Below are 23,557 nucleotides of genomic sequence, written 5' to 3' on the forward strand. Positions count from 1 at the left end.
TGAAAATAACAGCCTCTCATTTATTTATAAATCTGAAGCATATTTAGTTGATATTCAATCAATCTGTAGTATCACTAATAGAACTCAGATTGAAAAAGAACAAAATTGATACAGAACAAGTAAATACATGCTAATTCAATATGTAGTGCACCCAGAAAATTATAGAATAAGAGAGTTAAAACTCACAAAAAAAGCAATGGAAGCAGACAAAATAGGACATTCGTATTTCTATTGTATGTCAAAAGGATTAGGCTTCCTCTTATGACAATTTGATACTCAAGATAAATTATTTAACAGTACAGTGCCATTCTTAAATGCATTAATGAGCTTGTCAGAACTTTTGGTATACTTAGTCCAAACAGAATGAAGGGAGAAACCCAATGAGAAAGTACAGAACTGAAGCCAGGTTTCCCCCTGAGACATTCTGTGAAACATGAATTTTAGAATTTTAATACTGTCTGAGAGTAGGGAAGAAGTAGCAAAGCCAATTATCTACCTAAGATAGGGAGTTGATGGAACATCATTCCACACACACACTGGGACCTTGAAAAGTAACATTTTCAATGCTAGTGTGAACTAAAACATAGCTCTGCACCTCAACTAAGAACATATGGCTGTCCTAAACTGCGAAATTAGAAATATATTAGAATTATCAGATATAGAAACAAGACATATTTTTTAAAAGAAATAACATTCCTGAAAAGATAGTGTGCATCAAAAGCTTTCAGAATATGGACAGAAACACAAGAGGCCTATGGAAAACTGTCTCCTAACCAAGTGTAATGAATGGTTCTTGGATAACTTGCAAAGCACACAAAGAGAAATACAACTGGAATTTCAACTCAAAAAAATACTAATATAAGTTATTTAAAGAATTAAATGTGAAGAGTAAAATTTTTAGAGGAAGTAAAATAATGCGCTCAGATGTAAAGGATATCTTAAAATGAAAAATAAAAATCTGTGGTTCTTAAAAACAAAAAAATATAATTTTGTATTTAAGCTAATATAAATAAAAACTTGACTAAAATGAATAATTTTGTTTCTCAGTATTTGCCATATGGAGAACACAGGAAATATTATGAACTTCGATTTCATGCCTCAAAATGGATGAAGTTAAAAAAACTAATGTGTCAAAGAAATATCAGTGGAATAATAAAGTTTGATTCCATTTATATAAAGTTGAAAAGCAATTCAAATAAAACCACATATTTTCTAAGAAACCATATATCAGTGGTAAAATTATGTATTTTACAAAAAAAAAGGGACAAGAGAATGATTAATACAAACTTCTGGAGTCATTGGTTGATGGGGAGAGAGGAGGAGGTATACAATGAAGAAATACCTTCATAGGGCTTCTCAGCTCACAGGAATGTTTTATTTCTTATCTCACATGGCCTATGGGTGGACATGGCGGGATTTAAAGCCATTTAGGCGAAGTTGCCATTGATTGAAGCATCCTTGAAATCATTCTGATCCAGAAGTCCTCAGGCATCTTGCTTAACATAAAGTGTTAAAGTTATAGCTGTTTTGCGTAAACCTCTTTTTATGCGTTCTATCCCATTTGAAAATTCAAACCCATGTCTCATTATTGCTGTCCGCTTCTGGAAAAGGACGGGCTTTGAGAAAGAGTAAGTCCTGTTCTGCTGCTGGGTGACTAATCCTAACACTGTTTGCTGTTTCTGAGTAAGTCCCTTCTCTTCCAGAGAAGAGGGTCCAAAGAAGAACAGTACACATTGTTCATTGTACCCTTACCGGTTATAGCTCATACATGCTCTGAAGGATGTATTCTGACCCAAAGATTCCATTTACTCCCACTTGGTGAAAGACAGCAAGTTCTTTGTGATTTTTATTCTCTTGAGAAAAAGAGGCTTATTGGAACAATATTAAGAGATGGTCATAACAAAAGAGGATTTTTTAAAAAGGTAAACAATAATGCCCCCAAACTGGAATCAATAACTTACTTTAAAATATAACCAAAATATTAGTTAATAGATTCATTTGCAGTTAAGGCCACATCACTGGCCCTGCCTGGCCAGGTAGTTCAGTTGGTTAGAGCATCATCCGGATATGCCAAGGTTACAGGTTCAATCCCCAGTCAAGGCACATACAAGAATTAACCAGTGAATGCATAAATAAGTGAAACAACAAGTCGATATTTCTCTCTTTCTCTCAAATCAATAAATAATTTTTAAAAAACATCATTGAGTCAGGCTTGTCAAATTTCCATCAAGCCATTTTTATTTTTCTTGAAAGAGATCCAGAAAAATCAAGGATTGGGAGAAACCAGCTGACAGTCATTAACAACAGGCAAGCATGTTTGTAAGCCTCTGCGACCTTAAATTATGGAACAAAGTGTAGGTCATGTAATGTGTCAGCACCAGTTTCCACGTTATCCCTGACTTGCTTTCCAAAAACACAGTTTGGCTTACGTAAGCATTCTATGATTTTCATCAGACTCATGTAAGCTTGGAAGAAGAGCCAAATCTAATTACCGGGAGTCATACAAGAAATAACCTAGTACCCAATTTTCCCTCATGTCATTACAACAAAGGCTACAATTCCTAGCAAGTGAGCAATGAGCTGTACCTCCTGTCACCCTCAGTTAATAATTTCCCAGTTTCCACAATGCAGTAAGGGCCATAGCAATGGCCTTTTAAAATGCTCTGCTACATAACTTTCAAGAAACAAAAAAGACCCGCTTCTTCATGCACATTATATGTGATAGAAGTGAAGATATTCTTGCTCTAGTTCAGTAGTCGCCAAACTCATTAGTCAACAGAGCGGCAAACCGCGGTTCGCGAGCTGCATGTGGCTCGCGAGCCGCAGTTTGCCGACCACTGCTCTAGCTGGTTTGCCTCAGTGGATAGAATGTCAGCCTGTGGACTGAAGGGTCCCAGTTTCGATTCTGGCCAAGGGCACATGGCTGGGTTGCGGGCTCGATTCCCAGTGGGGGGCATGCAGGAGGCACCCGATCAATGATTCTCTCTCATCATTGATGTTTCTATCTCTATCCCTCTCCCTTTCTCTCTAAAATCTATAAAAATATATTTTTAAAAAAAGAAGTAAAGATATTCTTGCATAATCAAGTCCATTAGACTAGGTAGCAGGGCTTAGAGGAAAACTCCAAAGCTAGGCTACCTAATAGTGATGGGATCAGATCTTCAGTTCATACTAGTGGATCTCTTAAAACAATAGAAAAGAAGCCTTCACATTTTTCCTTTTGAGTAAAATTTCGACATAGAATTTTTTTTTATTTAACATGCTTTACTTATTTTAAAGCATGAGCAGTCATGTATTGTATCTGCCTTAATATAAAACATGTGTTTTTATATTTCCAAAAATATGCCTCCGGGGGAAGAGTTGCCTTTTATCCAAGTCCTTTGGAAGTCTTGCACATTAATGCGATGCCCTCTCACTGAATTTAGTTTGAACAGCCAAGTTCCATTCAGATTCAATGATAATTTGGATCCGGAACCTGATTGAATTCAATGCTAATTTGGTTTTGTCACAGAGTTCACCCAACAAAATCCTCTCTTTAATCTTAAGAGAAAAGGTGTGATAAAGGGGATTTTAACAAAGATTCCCAAAGGATGACCTCACAATTGCATGTGTTAGATGCCCCTGGAAAGTAGCCTTTTAAAGATCATTTTTAAAAGCAATAGAATATGGCCCTGGGTCTGGGAGAGGCCAAGCGTCCCTGGGTCCGGGTGAGACCATGCGTCCCTGGATCCGGATGAGGCCTCGTGCACCTAGGCCCGGGTGAGCCCAAGTGGCCCTGGGTCTGGGAGAGGCCAAGCGTCCCTGGGTCCGGGTGAGACCATGTGTCCCAGGATCTGGGTGAGGCCTCGTGCACCTAGGCCCGGGTGAGCCCAAGTGGCCCTGGGTCGGGGAGAGGCCAAGCGTCCCTGGGTCCGGATGAGACCATGTGTCCCTGGATCCGGGTGAGGCCTCGTGCACCTAGGCCCGGGTGAGCCCAAGTGGCCCTGGGTCTGGGAGAGGCCAAGCATCCCTGGGTCCGGGTGAGACCATGTGTCCCAGGATCCGGGTGAGCCCTCGTGCACCTAGGCCCGGGTGAGCCCAAGTGGCCCTGGGTCTGGGAGAGGCCAAGCATCCCTGGGTCCGGGTGAGACCATGTGTCCCTGGATCCGGGTGAGGCCTCGTGCACCTAGGCCCGGGTGAGCCCAAGTGGCCCTGGGTCGGGGAGAGGCCAAGCGTCCCTGGGTCTGGGTGAGACCATGTGTCCCTGGATCCGGGTGAGGCATCATGCACCTAGGCCCGGGTGAGCCCAAGTGGCCCTGGGTCTGGGAGTGGCCAAACGTTCCTGGGTCCGGGTGAGACCATGTGTCCCTGGATCCGGGTGAGGCCTCGTGCACCTAGGCCCGGGTGAGCCCAAGTGGCCCTGGGTCGGGGAGAGGCCAAGCGTCCCTGGGTCCGGGTGAGACCATGTGTCCCTGGATCCGGGTGAGGCCTCGTGCACCTAGGCCCGGGTGAGCCCAAGTGGCCCTGGGTCTGGGAGAGGCCAAGCGTCCCTGGGTCCGGGTGAGACCATGCGTCCCTGGATCCGGATGAGGCCTCGTGCACCTAGGCCCGGGTGAGCCCAAGTGGCCCTGGGTCTGGGAGAGGCCAAGCGTCCCTGGGTCCGGGAGAGACCATGTGTCCCTGGATCCAGGTGAGGCCTTGTGCAACTAAGCCCGGGTGAGGCCACGTGCCCCTGGGTCTGGGAGAGGCCAAGCGTCCCTGGGTACGGGTGAAGCCAGATCCTGGGTCCGGGTGAGGCCGTGCGCCCCTGGATCCATCCGGGTGAGGCTGGGTCCCAGGCCCGGGTGAGACCACGCGCCCCTTGGGTTTGGGTGAGGCCACGTGCCCCTTAGTCCAGGTGACGCCGTGCCCCTGGGTTCGGCCGAGACCAAACCAGAGGGAGTCGGACCTCCATTACCACCATTTGTCCACCATCCAGAGCTGAGGGGTCAGTGCTGACATGTACACATAAGGAACTACTGGACATCGAAATTGGGTCTCAAAAGAACTGTTGGTCCAGGGGGAAGCTCGCTACAGATTGATTCATTTGCCTGTCAGCATAAATATTATTGCTCGTCTCACATTCAGTTCTTATTAGTATATATCTAGTGACATTTGATCTCGTTCATCTAGAGGAAATGATGAACAACATAGACTGAGGAACAAGAACAGAACCAGAAGCAAGGAGGCATCGATCGGACTATCGGGCCTCAGAGGGAGGATAGGGGAGGGTAGGGGGAGGGTGGGGGGGAGGGGGAGAGTTCAACCAAAGGACCTGTATGCATGCATATAAGCCTATCCAATGGTTAAGTTCAACAGGGGATTGGGGCATGCGTGGGGAGAGGGGTGGGATGGGAATGGGGGGATGAGGACAAATATGTGACACCTTAATCAATAAAGAAATTTAAAAAAAAATAAAAATAAAAAAATAAAAAATAAAAAATAAATAAAAGCAATAGAATAAATATTTATGGGGAAGCCCTCCTCAGAAAAATGAAGAATGGCATTCTAGGAAAAGTAGTAGCGTGTGCAAAGGCGGCATATTCATGATCAGCTGTTCTTCACTGAGACTCAATAAGTGTGTCCAGAATACTTGGCAAGACAGGACTGGGTGAATATGAGTTTGAAAATAGTTGGGAAGACAAAGAACTTTTTTCCTAGATGTCAGATCGTATTCACCTTATAGCTAAAAGTCTGTGCCCTTACCAATCTCTGTTTCATCTACTCGCCAACCCCTAGCAACTTCTTTTCTCTATTTCTATGAGGTTGAGTTTGTTTGTTTCAATTCTACACATGAGCAATACCATGCAGCATTTGTCTCTATCTGGCTTATTTCTTTTAACGTAATGCCTTCAACATCCATCCATGTTGCAGCAAATGTCAGGATTGCCTTCTTTCTTATGGTTAGATTGTGTATATAAAACACAATTCTTTATGTATACTCAATTATGTATATATGATGTAAGTTTTCTTTATCCATGCATCTGTTCATGGACACTTATGTTGTTGCCATATGTTGGCTATTGTGAATAATGCTGCAGTGAACATGGGAGAGCAGATATCTCTTCAATATCTTTTTTTCATTTCCTCTGGATGTATACCCAGAGATGGGGTTGCTGGATTTATAATGGTTCTATTTTTAATTATTTGAGTAACATCCATATTATTTTCATTGTGGCTACACAAATTACATTCCCACCAACCGTGTACAAGGGTTTCTTTTCTTCCACATACTTGCCAACACTTGTTATATCTTAGCTTTTTGATGATAGCTATTCTTATAGGTGTGAGGTGATATCTCATTGTGGTTTAGGTTTCCATTTCTTTTATAAGGAGTGATGTTGAGCCCCTTTTCATGTACCTGTTGGTCATTTGTATATCTTCTTGGGGAAAAAAGGCTATTCAGAAATTTTGCCTATTTTTTTAGTTGAATTGTTTGGGTTTTGTTATTGTTGTTGTTTGTTATTGAGTTGAGTTCTTTATGTATTTTGCATATTAGCCCCTTATCAGATAAGTGATTTGGAAATACTTTCTCCTGTTCTGTAGGTTGCATTTTCATCTTATTGATGGTCCTTTTGCTGTACAAAAGCTTTTCAGTTTGTATAGTCCCACTTATCTTAGCTTTTGTGCCTTTGCTTTTGGTTTCAAATAAAATAAATAAATAAATAATTGCCAAGATCAATGTCAAGGAGCTTTTTCCCTATATTGATTCCAGGAGTTTTATGGCTTTAGGTCTTACATTTAAGTCTTTGATATACCTTGAGTTCATTTTTGTGTATGGTATAATATAAGGGTACAGTTTTATTCTTTTCATGTGGCTGTTCATTCTTCCTAACATCATATATTTTTGGCTGCTTTGTCATAAGTAATTGACTTTTGAGTCTCCTGGTTTTGAACTTTATCCTTCAGGATCTCCACATACTTTGGTTGGAGGAGTTATGACTTAATTTTCAACACACACTTTTGCTATCATGTATATATTTTCTTATTTTTCAATTGTAATTGACATACAATCTTATATTTGTTTCAGGTGTACAGTATAGTGACTACACATTTACATACCTTATGGAGTGATCACCCAGATAAATCTAATACCCATCTGGCACCATACACAGTTATCACAGTATTATTGATAATATTTTCTATGCTGTTGAATATATTTCAAAGAAAGAATTAATCGTTATAGTTTTATTTTATTTTTATTAATTGAAATTCTCATTAGCTATATAAGGATAGCTATATAAGTACTTCTCCAAGTACTTTTGGCATGATATTCCATCCACTCTCTGCTATGTAAACATGGTTCACGTTTGGCCAGCAGTTCCCTAATTGCATGTGTCTCATATGTTAACTCAGTTCTTAATTGACTAAAGGACTTCGATGATTGAATAAAACACATTTTAAAGGCAAAACATTATGGATAGGCAGACGGTTTCTAGTTTCTAGTTTGTGCTTGGCAAAAACAAACAAAAACTCACACACACAAGCAACCAGAACAATTTATTGCAGTGCATTTAAATACTGAAACTGTTTTGCAAGTAAAAGTAGCAAAAGTGTAATTCAGCTTAATTCTAGAAATTTAAATGTGTTGCTTTTTAAATGCCTATATCCTATAAACTACTCCAAAATAATTTAGAACTGTCTTCACAGAGGTTCTTCTGGGTTTTAGATAGTAATATGAACACTAAACAGGAGGCTTATCCTAGGAAGCCAAATGGGCATGAAATGCCACATTGTCAGCAGTGCCAGCTTCTGTTATTGACATTAATTTCATTGTGGAGTTTGAAACCAAAAATTACTGAGGCTAATTGTAGGAAAACAGAACACTAAAACTCTAGCAAAATGATCAATGTCATGAGCAAAGTGAAAAAGTATATCCTTGCTTTTCTTTTTTAAAATATATTTTTATTGATTTCAGAGAGAAACGGAGAGGGAGAGAGAGAGAGAGAAACATCAATGATGAGAGAGAGAGAATCATTGACCACAGCCTCCTGCATGCCCTCTACTAGAGATCGAGTCTGCAACCCAGGCATGTGCCCTTGACTGGAATCGAACCCAGGACCCTTCAGTCCACAGGCCAACACTCTATCCCCTGAGCCAAACTGGCTAGAGTTACTTTTTGTAATGTACCCTCAATGGAGAAGTGAATTTGCCTTAAACCATCTACTTGTAAGTGGATTCCTCATTACAAACATACATCTAAAGGAACACAATTTCAATGTTGGGATATCAGCAAGCAGTGAAAAAGCAAGGAGATACAAGGGTGTCCTAGGAGAACAATTCTTCCTCTGCCACAGAATAAAAATAATCAATTCATATGCCCCAGTTTCAATACTCATAGCTAATTAAATAGAGTGCTTATTTTCCTTTATGAGAAACATAAAAGGTACATTTATAAAATGAATAGCCCAACTGGTGTGGTTCAGTGGTTGAGCATTGACCTATGAACCAGGAGGTCACAGTTCAGTTTCTGGTCAGGGCGCATGCCCGGGTTATGGGTGGGATACCCAGTGAGGGTTATGCAGGAGGCAGCTGATCAATGATTCTCTATCATCGTTGATGTTTCTATCTCTCCCTCCCGCTCCGAAATCAATATATCTATACTAATAAAAGGGTAATATGCTAATTAGACCGGACATCTTCTGGACGTCCTTCCGGACAAAGCCAGGGTGGCAGGGGCCAAGGCAGAGGTGGTTAGGGGTGATCAGGCCGTCAGGGGGGAGCAGTTAGGGGTGATCAGACTGGCACGGGGGAGCAGTTAGGGGGTGATCATGCCAGCAGGGGGGAGCAGTTAGGGGGCGATCAGGCTGGCAGGCAGAGGTGGTTAGGAGTGATCAGGCAGGCAGGCAGGCAGGCGAGCAGTTAGGAGCCAGTGGTATTGGGCCCTGTGGGATCGGGCCTAAACTGGCAGTCAGACATCCCCTAAGGGGTCCTAACTCTAGTGTACTAGAGGCCCGGTGCACGAAATTTGTGCACGGGGGGGGGGGGGGTGGGTCCGTCAGCCCGGCCTGCACCCTCTCCAATAGACATATATATGTACTAGAGGTCTGGTGCATGAAATTTGTGCACGTAAGGGGGGGTTGTCCCTCAGCCCGGCCTGCACCCTCTCCAATCTGGGACACTTCAAGGAATGTCCAACTGCCTGTTTAGGCCCGATCCTATCGGGATCGGGCCTAAACTGGCAGTCAGACATCCCTCTCACAATCCAGGACTACTAGCTCCCAACTGCTCACCTGCCTGCCTGCCTGATTGCCCCTAACCACTTCTGCCTGCCAGCCTGATCACCCCCTAACCACTCCCTGCCAGCCTGATTGACGCCTAACTCCTCCCCTGCCAGCCTGATTGCCCCTAACTGCCCTCCCCTGAAGGCCTGGTCACCCCTAACTGCCCTCCCCTGCAGGCATGGTCACCCCTAACTGCCTTCCCCTGCAGGCCTAGTCCCCCCAACTGCTCTACCCTGCAGGCCTGGGTCCCCCCCCAACTGCCCTTCTCTGCAGGCCCGGTCGCCCCCAACTTCCCTCCTCTGCCAGCCTGGTCACCCCTAACTGCCCTCCCCTGCAGGCTTAATCACCCCCAACTGCCCTCCCTTGCAGGCCTGGTCCCCGCCAACTGCTCTCCCTTCCTGGCCTGATCACCCACAACTACCCTCCCTTGCAGACCTGGTCCCTCCCAACTGCCCTCCCCTGCTGGCCATCTTGTGGCAGCCATCTTGTGTCCACATGGGGGCAGCCATCCTGTGTGTTGGAGTGATGGTCAATTTGTATATTACTCTTTTATTAGATAGGATTGATATATCAATAAATCAGTATATATGTCAATTGATGTATCAATAAATTGATATATCAATATGTATCAATTGACATATCAATATTCATATGTATATATGAATAAATCCAACTCAGGAGTCTGGTTGCAATTGACAGAAAATTAACTCAAACTAAGTCAAAGAAATAAGAAAACGTATTGGTACTTGCACACAAAATGTAGGAACTGCAGGCTAGAGATAACCTCAAGGTCAATCAGAACCAGGCCTAGAATCCAGAATGATTTTCTCTGCTGCCCTTATTTCTGCTTCTCTACATGGGTCGCTTTTACTTTCTTCAACTTTCCCCATGTTGTTGGAATGGTCATCAACAACTCTAGACCTCCACAGAGAAGGACTGAACTCACTCTACATGTTCCCAAGTTTAAAAATACCAGGGAAAGGATCTGAAAAACTTAATTTCAACTATGACAACTGCTGCAGGGTCTGAAAAGGAGTTACACACTCGAAACATATTGTTAGCAGGAACATTTCTCAGAGGAGGGTGGTAAAGCTATAATGTTCACTACAGGTTATGGTGTTCTATATGTAGATAATGTCCCATACATATGAAAAAAAGTTCATACAACAAACTAACCAATCAAGAAAACTTGATAAATTCTGTCTGTATGGTAAGTGTTTGTGTGTATGTATATGTATATGTGTGTGTGCATGTGTGTAATAGATGAAAGAGAGAGTAGGGGACAGGAGGTAGGGAGGGTAGTGGGGAAGACAAGAAAAAGAATAAATGAGAAAGAGAAGGGAGGAGAGGAAAGAAGAGCATAGAAGGAGGGGAGAGGAGACTGATTCAGTAATGACCTTGGGAAAAGCTCATATTCATTACATCCTGGTATAATTAATGTTGAGGAATCACATGTGTGAGTTTTACTTACTGAGAGAAAATCATTCCACAAATTGTAGTTCAAGCAGATTCATCTAGCAAATGGAATAAGTTCTAATATGAGGTAATAAAATATAAGAAATGTAGATTTCAGTTCATCTCTTTTAGAAATAGGGCACTGTCCAAAAGGAAAGTATTTTAACACGAATTGATTTGTCTGTAGATATTTGCATTTGACATTTTATTCTTCAAGTAGATTAATAGAATGACAGACCATGGTTTAGAGACACTGTAGACTATATCTTTAATGTTGTTTTACAACTGAAGAAAACTTGAATTCCAAATCGTGCTATCTCAATTTTTTAAAAAATAGTACTTTTCAACAGTGCACAGTTATTGGTGAATTAAAAATTAAAAGCATTAGTTGTAATCGAAGTGATTCCCATGCTCCATGGACAGAAGGTTTGAAATGGAAATACGTGAATAATAATGGATGGAGGAAGAGGGAAGAAATTGGAAGCTTTGTTAATGTTGCAAAGCTATCAGACAAGAAGTACATCTTAGGCATTGAAGTCTAAAACATTAGAAATAGCCCAATTCATATTGATATGCAGGTGGAAGATGTTGCTATTGTGAGAGTGGCTAAGGTTCAGTACAGGTGAAAGTAGCTGGAATCCTGAAGCTTAAGAAGCTTTGAGGCCAAGGTCTCAGATGGGTCAAGCATATGGATGTTGAGCTTACCCAAGACAACTTACAGAAGAATATGGAGACAGAATGTAAGACAAATTTCAAAGTCCTCATGGGTTAGGGAGAGAGTGAGATATTGATAGAGGGAAATGATGAGGAAGAGTAGAAAGTAACAGTGGTGCCGTGTAGGACATTAGCCTTCAAAGAAGAAGGATTTTTGCACGAGGGGGAAAGAATATTGAGCTAGAAGTGGTATCAAAAAGGAGTGGGGCTAGAAGACTATTGATATAATATTTGTTGGGGCTTCATTTAGTAATCAAACATTGTATTGGGATCTTTTCATAATGAATTGTATGCTCCTTGATGCCAAAACTAGCTTATTCACCTTTATGTCCCTCACAGCACTTAACAGACTTCCCTGTATGTAATAGGAGATACTCAGTAATTCCTTAGCAATTTTACTTGAAAGTACACATACAAATAATTTTATATGCCGTTGACAGGAAATCAAACCCGCAACCCTTAGGTGCATAGGCTGGCACTCTAACCACTGAGCAACATGGGCCAGGGCTAAATAATAATTTTCTAATAGATGCAAAGTCAGTTATTAAGTATCAGTCAGTTAAGAATAAGCCATGTGAGGCAGTGAATGCTAATGGTCCCCAATAAGAATACTCCTTTTCTTCCTTGGAAATACTAGTAGTCATCTCTATTTAAAATGGGAACCTGGCGATTGGAATTGAAGCTACTTTTCCCAACCATATGATCATGTGATTAAGTTCTGCCCGAAAGAAATTAGGCAAAGTTTCTTATGAAAATTCTAGGAGGTCGACTTCCAAGGAATGGGCACAGCATTCTCTGTCCCTTCCTCCTCCCCATTGACTGGAATGCGGATGTGGTGACTGAACGCACGCAAGTATTTTCTGTCATGAGGAGACACACAAACTGTGAGAAGCCCGAGAGAAGAAGTCACACTTGGCAGAGCTGTCACACTGCCCTGCTCTGTGCCTCTCAGGACTTTTCTTACACGACAGAACGAAAATGTGTGCTGTTAAGCCACTGTGAATTGATTTTAATTTTATGGTTCTTATAGCCAAACGTCATCCTAATTGACATCGTGGATATCTTTGGGTTTATCCAGCTTCGCTATAATTTAAATTTAATAAATTGATATTCTGGCTAATCTGCATAACTTTCATCAAGATTGTAATGGACAATTTGTTTCTTTTGTAACATCTATGGAGAATTATTTCCCTCTTCCTGATGTGAAAAAGTGCTGTGTGGCTTATTGTTCCAACGGTTTTCACTCTTGTATTTGAGACAAAAAGTTTATATCTTCTATTAGAAATTAATTATAGAAAAGTTAAAATTACAGAGTCAGCTGCAAAATCCCATTCAAATTTAAGCTCTGAGAAGTTATTTAAAAAGAAAAAAATTAGCCTGGCTGGTGTGGCTCAGTAGTTGAGCGTCAACCTATGAACCAAGAGATCATGATTCAATTCCCAGTCAGGGGACATGCCCAGGTTTCGGGCTCAAGCCCCAGTGTGGGGCATGCAGGAGGCAGCCGATCAATAATTCTCTCTCATCATTCATGTTTCTATCTCTCTCTCCCTCTTCCTTCCTCTCTGAAATAAATACAAATATTTTTTAAAATATATATTTTATTAATTTTTTTACAGAGAGAAGGGAGAGGGATAGAGAGTTACAAACATCGATGAGAGAGAAACATCGATCAGCTGCCTCCTGCATACCCCCTCCTGGGGATGTGCCCGCAACCAAGGTACATGCCCTTGACCAGAATCGAACCTGGGACCCTTCAGTCCACAGGCCAACACTCTAGTCACTGAGCCAAACCAGTTAGAGCAATACAAATATATATATTTTTAAATCAATAGAAAGGAGAAAGTGTTTTAAAAAAAATAAAAGAAATTCCTGTGAGTATTCTACCATGAATATCAAACTTACTTCTTTGATGTTGAGTTTGCTCAGTTTAAATATTTACCTTGGTTTTATAAAACCTTCACATATTTCTATTTAACATTTATACAGATTTTTTATTCTCAAATACATTGCACAGGAAATGTGTTAACTCTCTTGTTATGCCTATGAAGTAGGTAAATATTCTCTTACTTTCGAAAGGTCTGGAGAGTGGAGAGGTTAGACAACTTCCTTAGAGGAACTGGAGGATCACTGTATAATCAGGTCTGGGGCTGTCCATCTTGGTCATCTGTTGTTGCATAACAACCACTCCACAGCTTAGCACTTAAAAACAGCAATCCCTTTATAATTCCTCATAATTTGTGGCTCAGGAATCAGACAGGGCACTGTAGGGATAAGGCTCTGGTCCAGGCCCAAGATGGCTTTTTGACTCACATGTCTGGTGCCTCCACTAGATGGCTCAAATCCTTGGGGGCTGACTGGCTCAGTACACCTGAGGTTATACGTCTGGGGCCGGAGATCTTGGTCTCAGCTGAGCTAATTTCCATGAAGTCTTATCAGTTAGCTGGATTGTTCTCAGCAACGTTTGGGCCTGAAGCTGGCAATGTGTCCCTTCTATCACATTCTTTCAGTTTTAGCAAGCTACAGGCCCAGTCCAGAGGTAAGGGATGAGGGTTACTCAAGTGTCTGCATCTTAGATGTGTTGCATTAGAAGTCAGCATACAGTAGTCAGGTAAAATACAATTGAAATTGAAATACTGAAACATTGTACCTTGTTAATCTGAAATACAAATTATACTGGGTATTCTACCTTTTTATTGGCTAACTCTCACAATCCTAGAATCCACCAATGTAACAGACTGCCGATGAATATAGACCGATAGTCTCCTTAGAATCTCAAGGGGGCACATCAGAAATGTGTAGTTAAATGAGGCCACTCATGACCTCACCTGTATGTCCTAGGTCATTCCCTGTGCATTTATATTTTTAACTACATCTCTGAGTTCAATAAAAGTGATCAGAGTAGTCAGAAGAATTAATCAATGATATGGTGTTGAGCTACTGGGAAGAAAAATATAAAGAAACTGGAAAGATAATTTAATATAGTTTTTATACCTGAATTCTTCTGAAAAGCCTGTTTATGTCCACAGTTGTTTTTCTGGTAGCTTTTGTGTAGGCATTAAGTACCATTGCAAGACAACGGCCCTTTTGTTGTTGTCACCTTTCATTTAAAGTGAATGATATTGCGTAAACAGTAACAGCATCTTAACTGCATGGAGCTTGTTAGAATCCCTTTACTACCTTTGTATAAAGAACTCAGTGCCTTTGTTGCTATTATTCAGGATTCAGCTTTGAATACTGAGTTTATTTTTAATTATACTATTAGTAACTCCTGACTTAGAAATCCTGCTTTCAGAGGTTTCCAGAAGAGCATAACTCATCTGCCGGTAACTTGATCTACCCAACACTGTTTAAATCAGCAGGGATCATTAGAAATCCACTCCCTTCTTCCAGGAATCTCTTCTGCATGTGATGTCACAGGTCAGATGCCTTAAAAATTATGGAAAAGCCCGACTGGAGTGGCTCAGCAGTTGAATGTTGACCTATGAACCAGTAGGTGACAGTTTGATTCCCAGTCAGGGCACATGCCGGGGTTGCTGGCTGGATCTCCTGTGTGGGGCATGCAGGAGGCAGCTGATCAATGATTCTCTCTCATCATTGATGTTTCTATCTCTCTCGCCCTCTCCCTTCCTGAAATCAATAAAATATATGTAAATGTTATGCAAAAAAATTGCATATAATTTTCTGGCATTTGCATTTAAAATACACTTAATCAGTCATCTGGTATTTTTATTTAAAACACAATTGCTACCCATTTGATTAGCACTTACTTATCTAATAGTTCTCAATCACCCACCAAACATGACTCATAGTTTATAACCACATCTTCAAAACAAAGACACAGTATTTGTAAAGAGAATAAAGAGAGCCCTAGAGTCAAGCTAACGTCTTTTTCTTGGCCCAAACTATCCTCTCTACATCTCCAGTTCTTCCCACATCTTCTGTCCTTCCTATTATAAGTGGATAAGTCTAGGCTTGATATTCAAGAATACTTAAGATTGGCAACAGGGCCTGTGCACAGGAATGACCCAGTAGCCAGAATGTGCAGTAGGATCTTCTAATAAACATGGAGCCTCCCCATCACTCAGAGGACTTGGGAGTATAAACATGCTGCTGTATAATATTTGGTTCCAAAGAAATTTTTTCAAGTCTTTCTCAGCTTGTTAAAAGCATGATCTCCCAAAGAGAGGAATGAGGAAAATTTAAGTGGCAATGATACAAGAGGTTACAGAATTTTGTATAGCAATGGGTTCTTGGAGATTATTTGATCTGGCCTTCTAATTTTACCAATGCAGAGAATGTTGCTCAAAGAAATTCAGGGATTTGTCCAAAATCATGGCAACACAGACCAGAATGCAGGGCTTCTTCAACCAACTGTTATTCTAACTACAGCATGTCCCATGAGCACTAATAAAGCACCTAACCACTCAAATCAATGGCTTCTAAAATCCTTTTGGTTTATTGTCTACATGCTTTGTGCCTTCAAGGAAAATGTCTGAGAAACTTCTGAAATCTTTGTGTCAAAATTTTTCCATTCCTTTAAATTATTTTGTCACAGGCTCAGGTTTAAAGCTGGTGGCTTTAGTTAAATTTCTAACCAAGGTTGAATTTAACAATATGAGCATACAATGATCTGTTACCATAATAGCATTTCATTGTAAACATGTGCTAAATTTATTAACCTAAGTCCTATTAATGATCATTTAGGTTTTATACATATATATATGTATACATATATATATATGTACATATATATATGTATATTTATATATATTTTTTTCTTAATATATGTATAAGTATATCAACAGATAAATTTAGACAAAGGGGTTTATTTTGATTTAATAATTACTTTAACCTACTGAACTTAATTTTTTGAAATATATAGGCAATTAATAACTATAAGTTGTGATTATGTTATTATTAATTGCCAACTTACCTATATGAAAAGTGAAATGTTCGATTGTCTTCATTTTTTCTTTCTAGATAGAGGACTAACATTTAAACTCATTTCCCATTTGAATTTCCAGCTCCCTTTGGTTCTAATCCTTCAACTGATAAACCTAGTTTACAAGGAGATAGAACTGTGAATGTTCCTAACTCATGAAATATGGAAAAATGGCCATCGGTGACTGTACAAAGACATATTAGTTTCAGAACTGATTTTTGGATGGAAACTCATTCAGTTCTCAGCTCAAATTAAGTGACTTTGTTGTGACATAGCAGTTAAAATCAGTTTAAGAGCTTCCTGAAATACCATTTAGAGCAAATATACAGACATCTTATTTAAAACCTGGAACACTGACAAACTCCAGCAGACTGGGTCTCACAGGCATTGAAACTGTGGGAACATACACAGTCACAGTAGATCTGCTTCTCATTTTCTAGATTTCAATGACTTATCCATGAATAAGATGCAGCTATATGCTTAGTTGAATCTATTGGTTAAAATAAACCTTTAGATTAACTGGGGATTTCAGTTCAGTGTTCTATACTTACTTCTTTAATTAAAAATCTATTTTGTCTTGATTATAGCCATATCTGCCAAGTATTTTAAAAAATGAGGACTATTATAATAAAAGAGGACAAGTAAGCATATGTTGGCACATGTTAGGAATTTAAAATTAACCACAAAGTAAAAATTTTTAACAACTAGATTTCAACATTAGTTACTTCAAATAATTAATTCATCCATTCACTTTAAATGTATTTATTTTTTAAAGAAACAACCTGGTTTCTTTAGGTGCTTTTTAATTTTATGCCTTTTGTTCGACTAAAGGAAAGGAAATATCATTGGGCATAATTCTGAACTGCATTCCATGCTCTAAATTTCTGTTTTACTAAGCGTATTTTATTGAACACTAGAGGCCCAGTGCATGGATTCGTGCACTGGTGGAGGGGTGGCCTGCGGGGATTGGCCCACTGTGGGAGCGCTGTTCATCCCGGTCAGCCAAGCAGCTGTGGACCTGCCTTCTGAGTGGCTGCTGAATGAGGAAATTAGTCTGAGCTGATATTTCAAGGTAATGTCTTGGGTAAAGGCATGTTCTGTGTCCTGGAGGAGCCTGGCGGAGAGCTTTGCACCCCAAAGCCACTCCATGAATGTCCTTGATGTGTGATGCAAGGTCAGTGACACCATCAGGGATGTTCAGGGCAGCCATGCTCCAAGATCCTCAGCCATCAGGACAGCCTCCCCAGGGAGTCCACAGTCACGTGCTCTCTTGCCATCCACCTATGCCAGTTCCCTGCACTCTTTCAAGAACACACCTCAGAGGGCCTGCATCAGCTGGTGGGGTCAGGCCAGAGTCTGGATTGTCTCAGTATTTGATAGGTGCAGAGACTTGGCCTCACCCTGGGCCTACTAGCGGCTGTTCCCGCTGTGGGAGTGCACTGACCACCAGGGGGCAGCTCCTGCATTGAGCGTCTGCCCTCTGGTGGTCAGTGTGTGTCATAGTGACTGGTTGACCTGTCATTCTGGTCATTCCATTCGGTCACTGGGCTTTTATATAGATAAGCCTAAAAAGATGCTTATGTACCAAAGGAAAGTTTCTGTGGTTAATGTGTTTGGAGAACTGCACATCATATCTTGGAAATTCTCAGTGTACATTAACTTTGAATTTCTAACAATTTTCCAGTGGATGCCTATGCTGCTAGGACAGGGATCATACTTTGAAGACCATTATTTATAGGCCACCCTGCCAGAAAGGTACTAGACTCCTAGTAGCTCCATGGAAACAGGTACCAATTAAGTGGATAAAATGAGCAATCCTAGTACAGTGCGGAGGTAGTGAATCAGGACCAGAGGCTGCTGGTTCCCATGCAATACAGTTGCTATCTATAGAATCAGACCTCATTACTTCTAATATGCTGGAGGAAGGGCTATTCTCCATTCATAAATCCTGAGTGGTAAAATAGGACAGGAAGTAAGGTTTCCTTTATGTCATGTGGTCATAGCCTCAAGACTTGAGTCCAAGTGTCTCATAAGTCAGGGGTAGGGCACATTGTCTGCAACCCTAAATTCTGTGGTAGAAAAATAGGGTCAGAGGCCAAGTTTATTTTATTTATTTATTTATTTATTTATTTATTTATTTATTTATTTTGCTTTGCGTTTTCGGCTCCTGATAATGTCTTATAGCCCTGGGCTAAAGTTTCTCTCTCTCAGTCTGATTTCCAGTCCTGCTAAATGATGTATCTCATGGTATTTCATTCCTGTTTTATGGAAATGCCTGGACATGGGAGTGTCCACCCAGCAACCATCGAAGGGATGAGCATAATCAGATTGTACATAAAATAAAGAATATTAAGGGGCATATCATCAACAGCTAAGGACAAATTCCAACCCACAATTTTATCCCTGCATTAGTAAATTAAACGGCAAAGGCATTAGTCAGATGGGGTGGCCTCCAGGGCAATCGCCAACCAACTGATCCTGCAATCTGGGAGTCATTTGATAGTTTAGATCATAAATTGAAGATAATTGTTTTTCCAAATGCAGGTGTCTCCCACACACAGTTTAAGCATTAAGTGAATGATTTCGTTTATTTTTGGCATCTAAGATGTTATCCAAGTAGAAAATAGAATTTTGTATGCTATTTTGTTGGTCATTCAAACAGATCTTTTCCACATGATTAATATATCCTACAGAATATGGATTAGCCCACATTAATCATCTCCTGCATGCAGGACAGATAATATAGATTTCTGGGAATTCAGGGGTCACTATTGCCTTCCCTTTGGTGTTCATTGTGCTGTCCATACTTCAGTGTTGCTCACCGTGATATTAGCAGCTATAATCTCAGCTCCTATGTGTTGAAATGGTGCAGGTTGGTCAAGGAGTAGGGTATAGTGTCCAACCCTTGGGTCACAAGGGTGCTTTGAGGAGAAAGAGTTCATTTGGCTGGCTCATGGCAAGTAGGACTGTCAGAAAGAGTTGACTTCTGCATTAAAATTCATGGAACTGTATACAAATAAATGAGCATTTTATTATATGTTAATTTAATAAATAGGTAGAATTTTACTTTTTCTTTCTGATTTGATTTGCTGTGTTTCTTTTTATTGCCTTATTACAAGGGCTATAATACCCTAGTACAATATTGAATAGAATTTGCGGAATTGGGCATTATTGCAATTATTGCATTTTACTTGATCTTAGCAGAAAATAATTCAATCTTTCACCACCAAGTTTAATGTTAGCTTTGGGTTTTTTGTTAGAGACAATTTGTCAGATTGTTAATTAGTTTGATAAGGGACTTACTTTAACATACTAGATATAGGGCAGTGATGGGCAACCTTTTGAGCTTGGTATGTCAAACTTCGCCAAAAAACTGAGCATAACTCGGGTAGTGTGTCACTTTGAGGAAAAAACATTTCACAAATGTTTCATCCTCAGGAGCAGCAAATGTTTCATCCTCAGCATGCGGCCGCCTCAGCGGCCACGTGTCATCAGAAATGGCTATGCGTGTCAGTGCTGACACGTGTGTCATAGGTTCGCCATCACTGAATAGGGTGTCCCAAAAACATGTATACACACACTAACATCTGATACCTTACATAATTTTCACTTCTTTTCAGTTTTAACTGATTTGAAATAATGGATGAAGCCACACTAAGCTTTGCACAAAGAAAATTTACCCACTAGACTTTTTATGGGGATACACAAAAGATGGAGTTGATATTACAAAACCAGCAACAGTGGATGAATTGATAGCACACAAATACTGAACAAAATGAGTCTTGATATTTGCCATTCTTTGCTTAGCATTATTAGCAGTGCCTGAACTAGAATAATCATCAGTTTGAAAACAGGTGTTGACAAAAAAAAAGTATTCATTTCTGTAGATGCTTTTAAATTTTGAAAATAAACTGTATGTTTATAAACACTCACTTATAATCACTCAAAGTATGTATACATTTTTGGGACACCTTACACACATACACACACATATAGATGTATATATGTATGTATATGACATAATCTTGGGAAACTATTTGCAAAATAGAGACTGATCATTATCACAAGAAAAAGTATAATAGGCAGAAACCTCACTGAATTTCTTAAGAATAATTTGATCATTCAAAAGAACAAAATACCCTTATATTTAAGCAGGAAATAATAGAAATAGTCAGTCCAAACAATAAAAAGGAAGTTTGAAATTGTACCATCTATTTGTTGTAAGAAATAAAAATTCATTACATGGGAATCCTTATCTACACTAGTAAAAGAGAAATATGCAAATTGACTGTACCTCCATGATGCCCATCAGCCAATCAGGAGTGAGTATGCAAATTAACCCAACAAAGATGGCGAGTTAAGTTGCATGTGCGGAGCAGCCGGGCAGGGCGGGATGCCTGCTATGAGGAGGAGGGTGGGGGGCAGAGGGAGCTGCAGGAGCAGCACTCCAGCCGGGAGCGAAGCCAGGGGAAGGAAGGCCTATTCTTGCACGAATCTTCATGCAGCGGGCCTCTAGTATAAAATAACATCCAAAGGTTGTATCTGGCTGCTTTGAGATTTTCACTTTGTATTTGACTTTCAGTTGTTTAATAATGATGTGTCTGCACGTAGTTCACTTCTATGTATGTGGCTTGTGATTTGCTGAGTTACCTGTATCCGTCATTTAATGTCATCATTTTTTAAAATATATTTTTATTGATTTCAGAGAGGAAGGGAGAGGGAAAGATAGAAACATCAATGATGAGAGTGAATCATTGATTGGCTGCCTCCTGCACACCCCAGGGATCAAGCCCACAACCAGGACATGTGCCCTGACCTGAAATGGAACTGTGACTGTGGTTCATAGGTCAGTGCTCAACCACTGAGCCACACCAGCTGGGCTACTGTCATAATTTTTTAATGTTCACAGTCATTATCTTTTTCTTTCCTCTGCAACTTCAAATGTGCAAGTGGCATTTTCTCACAGATCACATTAGGCACCATTTATGTATTTATGTTCAATATTTTCCCTTTATTATTTACATTTACATACCCTTTAATTTATCATCATCAATTGGCTCTTCTTAAGCCCAAATTTACTTACCCTTTAATTTGTCATCAGCAATCAGCTCTTCTTAAGCCCATCCATTGAATTTTTTAATTAAGATATTTCACTTGTTTTTAAAAATAGTTCACAATTTTTGCTTAGACTTTCAACATAATAACTCATTATGGCCATCATTATGGTTTGTATATCCTTAAACATATTTACAGTAATTGCTTTAAAATGTTTGCCAATTTAAACAACGGGATCAACTCAGTGTCCATTTTTATACATTGCTTTTCTTTTAACTACAATTTAACATGTTCCTATGTTTTTGCAAGTCTAGTAATATTTTTCTTGGATGTTGGACTATTGTCTTGGTGTTAGAAAGCAAAAAATATTACTGGCTAATTACTTTGAACAGTTAGCACTTTTAATCTTACTTTTTAAAAACGTGGGTCTTTTCTTGTTTTGTCCTTCATCTGAAGATAACTTTTTAGTCCTGTTTTAGTATGAAATTGTGGCTTTCTGTAATTTCTATGGAAATCCTAAAGTGAATAAAACAAAAGTCAGATGCTATATTTTATCTCATTTGCATTTGACAGGAGCTGAGATAGCTGCTCAGCTTTTTCAAATATCCAGCTGTTGTTTTCCACTAAACTTCTTGGAGTTTTCCTGTGCTTTCAAAGGTCAGCCAAGGACTTCAGTAGAATTTATATGCTGATTTGGGGACTCTTCCCCCTGTGGTTCCTTCCTTCTCAGAATTTCCCCCTTCCATTTACATCTCCTCTCTTAGCCCCAGACTTGCCTCTGACACCTCAATTTGATAAAACAGCAGATTTCTACTTGAATTATAACTGCCTGGTGCCATATGAATTGGGAAATGCCTTCACAAAAAAAAGTCAAATAAATGTGGATCTGACTCAATGCAATTTAATTCTTTCGGGGGTTGAATCTATCATAATTTCAACCTGCTTTTGGTCATTTTAATGTGCCTTCAAATTGGTTTATATATTATTTTGTTATAGTAGTCATTTGCAGGAGAGTTATCCTTGATATATAATATATAAGGAACTCTATCTTTACCACAATCTAAACTTAATTTCCTTCATGACATTTACAAGCATCTCTTCATGGCCTTCCAGCCCTGAATGTCCTTTGAATTTGAGCCCAGGTTATTTTTGTCCCACTCATAGTTGAGCTTTTAGCCTTGACCTCAGAAGGATCCTCTTTTTTATATTCAATGAAATTTATTAGGCTATCTCTCGGCCCATATTACCACATATCAGTTTATTCATTTGCAAACATTTGTCACCTACTATGTACCAGCTATTAAAAAGATTATTGGGAATACAGCAGTGAACAAAACAACATAATTATATTGTAAAAGGAGACCCATTTTATAGTAAGAAGAGATAAAAAATGCAAATGATATTAGAAATACCATTACTAATATTTTCATATTTCTATTTTTCATATTTCTATTTCCTTTACTGCCATCACTTGATAAATATAACATAATGAATAGTAATTAACAATAGCAAGCCAGTCCCTTCTTTATGTTTCTCTAAAAGAGTTCTACTTTATCAATAACATTAAATACATCAATCAGTTGCTTCTGTGGCGTTGGTTTGTTTATTGAAGTTTGGGGTTTTTTTTGAGTAATATAGTTGTCTTCCACAGAAATTTTATTCAGATGATTTCTAGGAAAGTTATATCATATTTTATATTCTTCAATCCATACATGAATATTCATTGATGTTTCTTAAATAGAATTCCTATGCTTCACTCTATATTTTTATTTATTATTATTTTAAAAATATATTTGTATTGATTTCATAGAGGAAGGGAAAGGAAGAGAGAGATAAAAACATTAGTGATGAGAGAGAATCATTGATTGGCTGCCTCCTGCACCCCCCCCCCTGCCCCCCTAGGATCGAGCCTACAATCCAGGCATGTGCCCTTGACTAGAATCGAACCAGGGACCCTTCAGTCTGCAGGCCGGCGCTCTATCCACTAAGCCATACTGGCTAGGGCCACTTTATATTTTTAAAATATATTTTTTATTGATTTCAGAGATGAGAGAGAGAGAAACATCAGTGATGAGAGAGAATCATTGACCCACTGCCTCCTGCATGCCCCATACTGGGGATCCAGCCCACAATCCGGCCATCTAACCTG

The sequence above is a fragment of the Eptesicus fuscus genome, chromosome 14 (genome assembly GCF_027574615.1).
Source record: "Eptesicus fuscus isolate TK198812 chromosome 14, DD_ASM_mEF_20220401, whole genome shotgun sequence".
Lineage (NCBI taxonomy): Eukaryota > Metazoa > Chordata > Mammalia > Chiroptera > Vespertilionidae > Eptesicus > Eptesicus fuscus.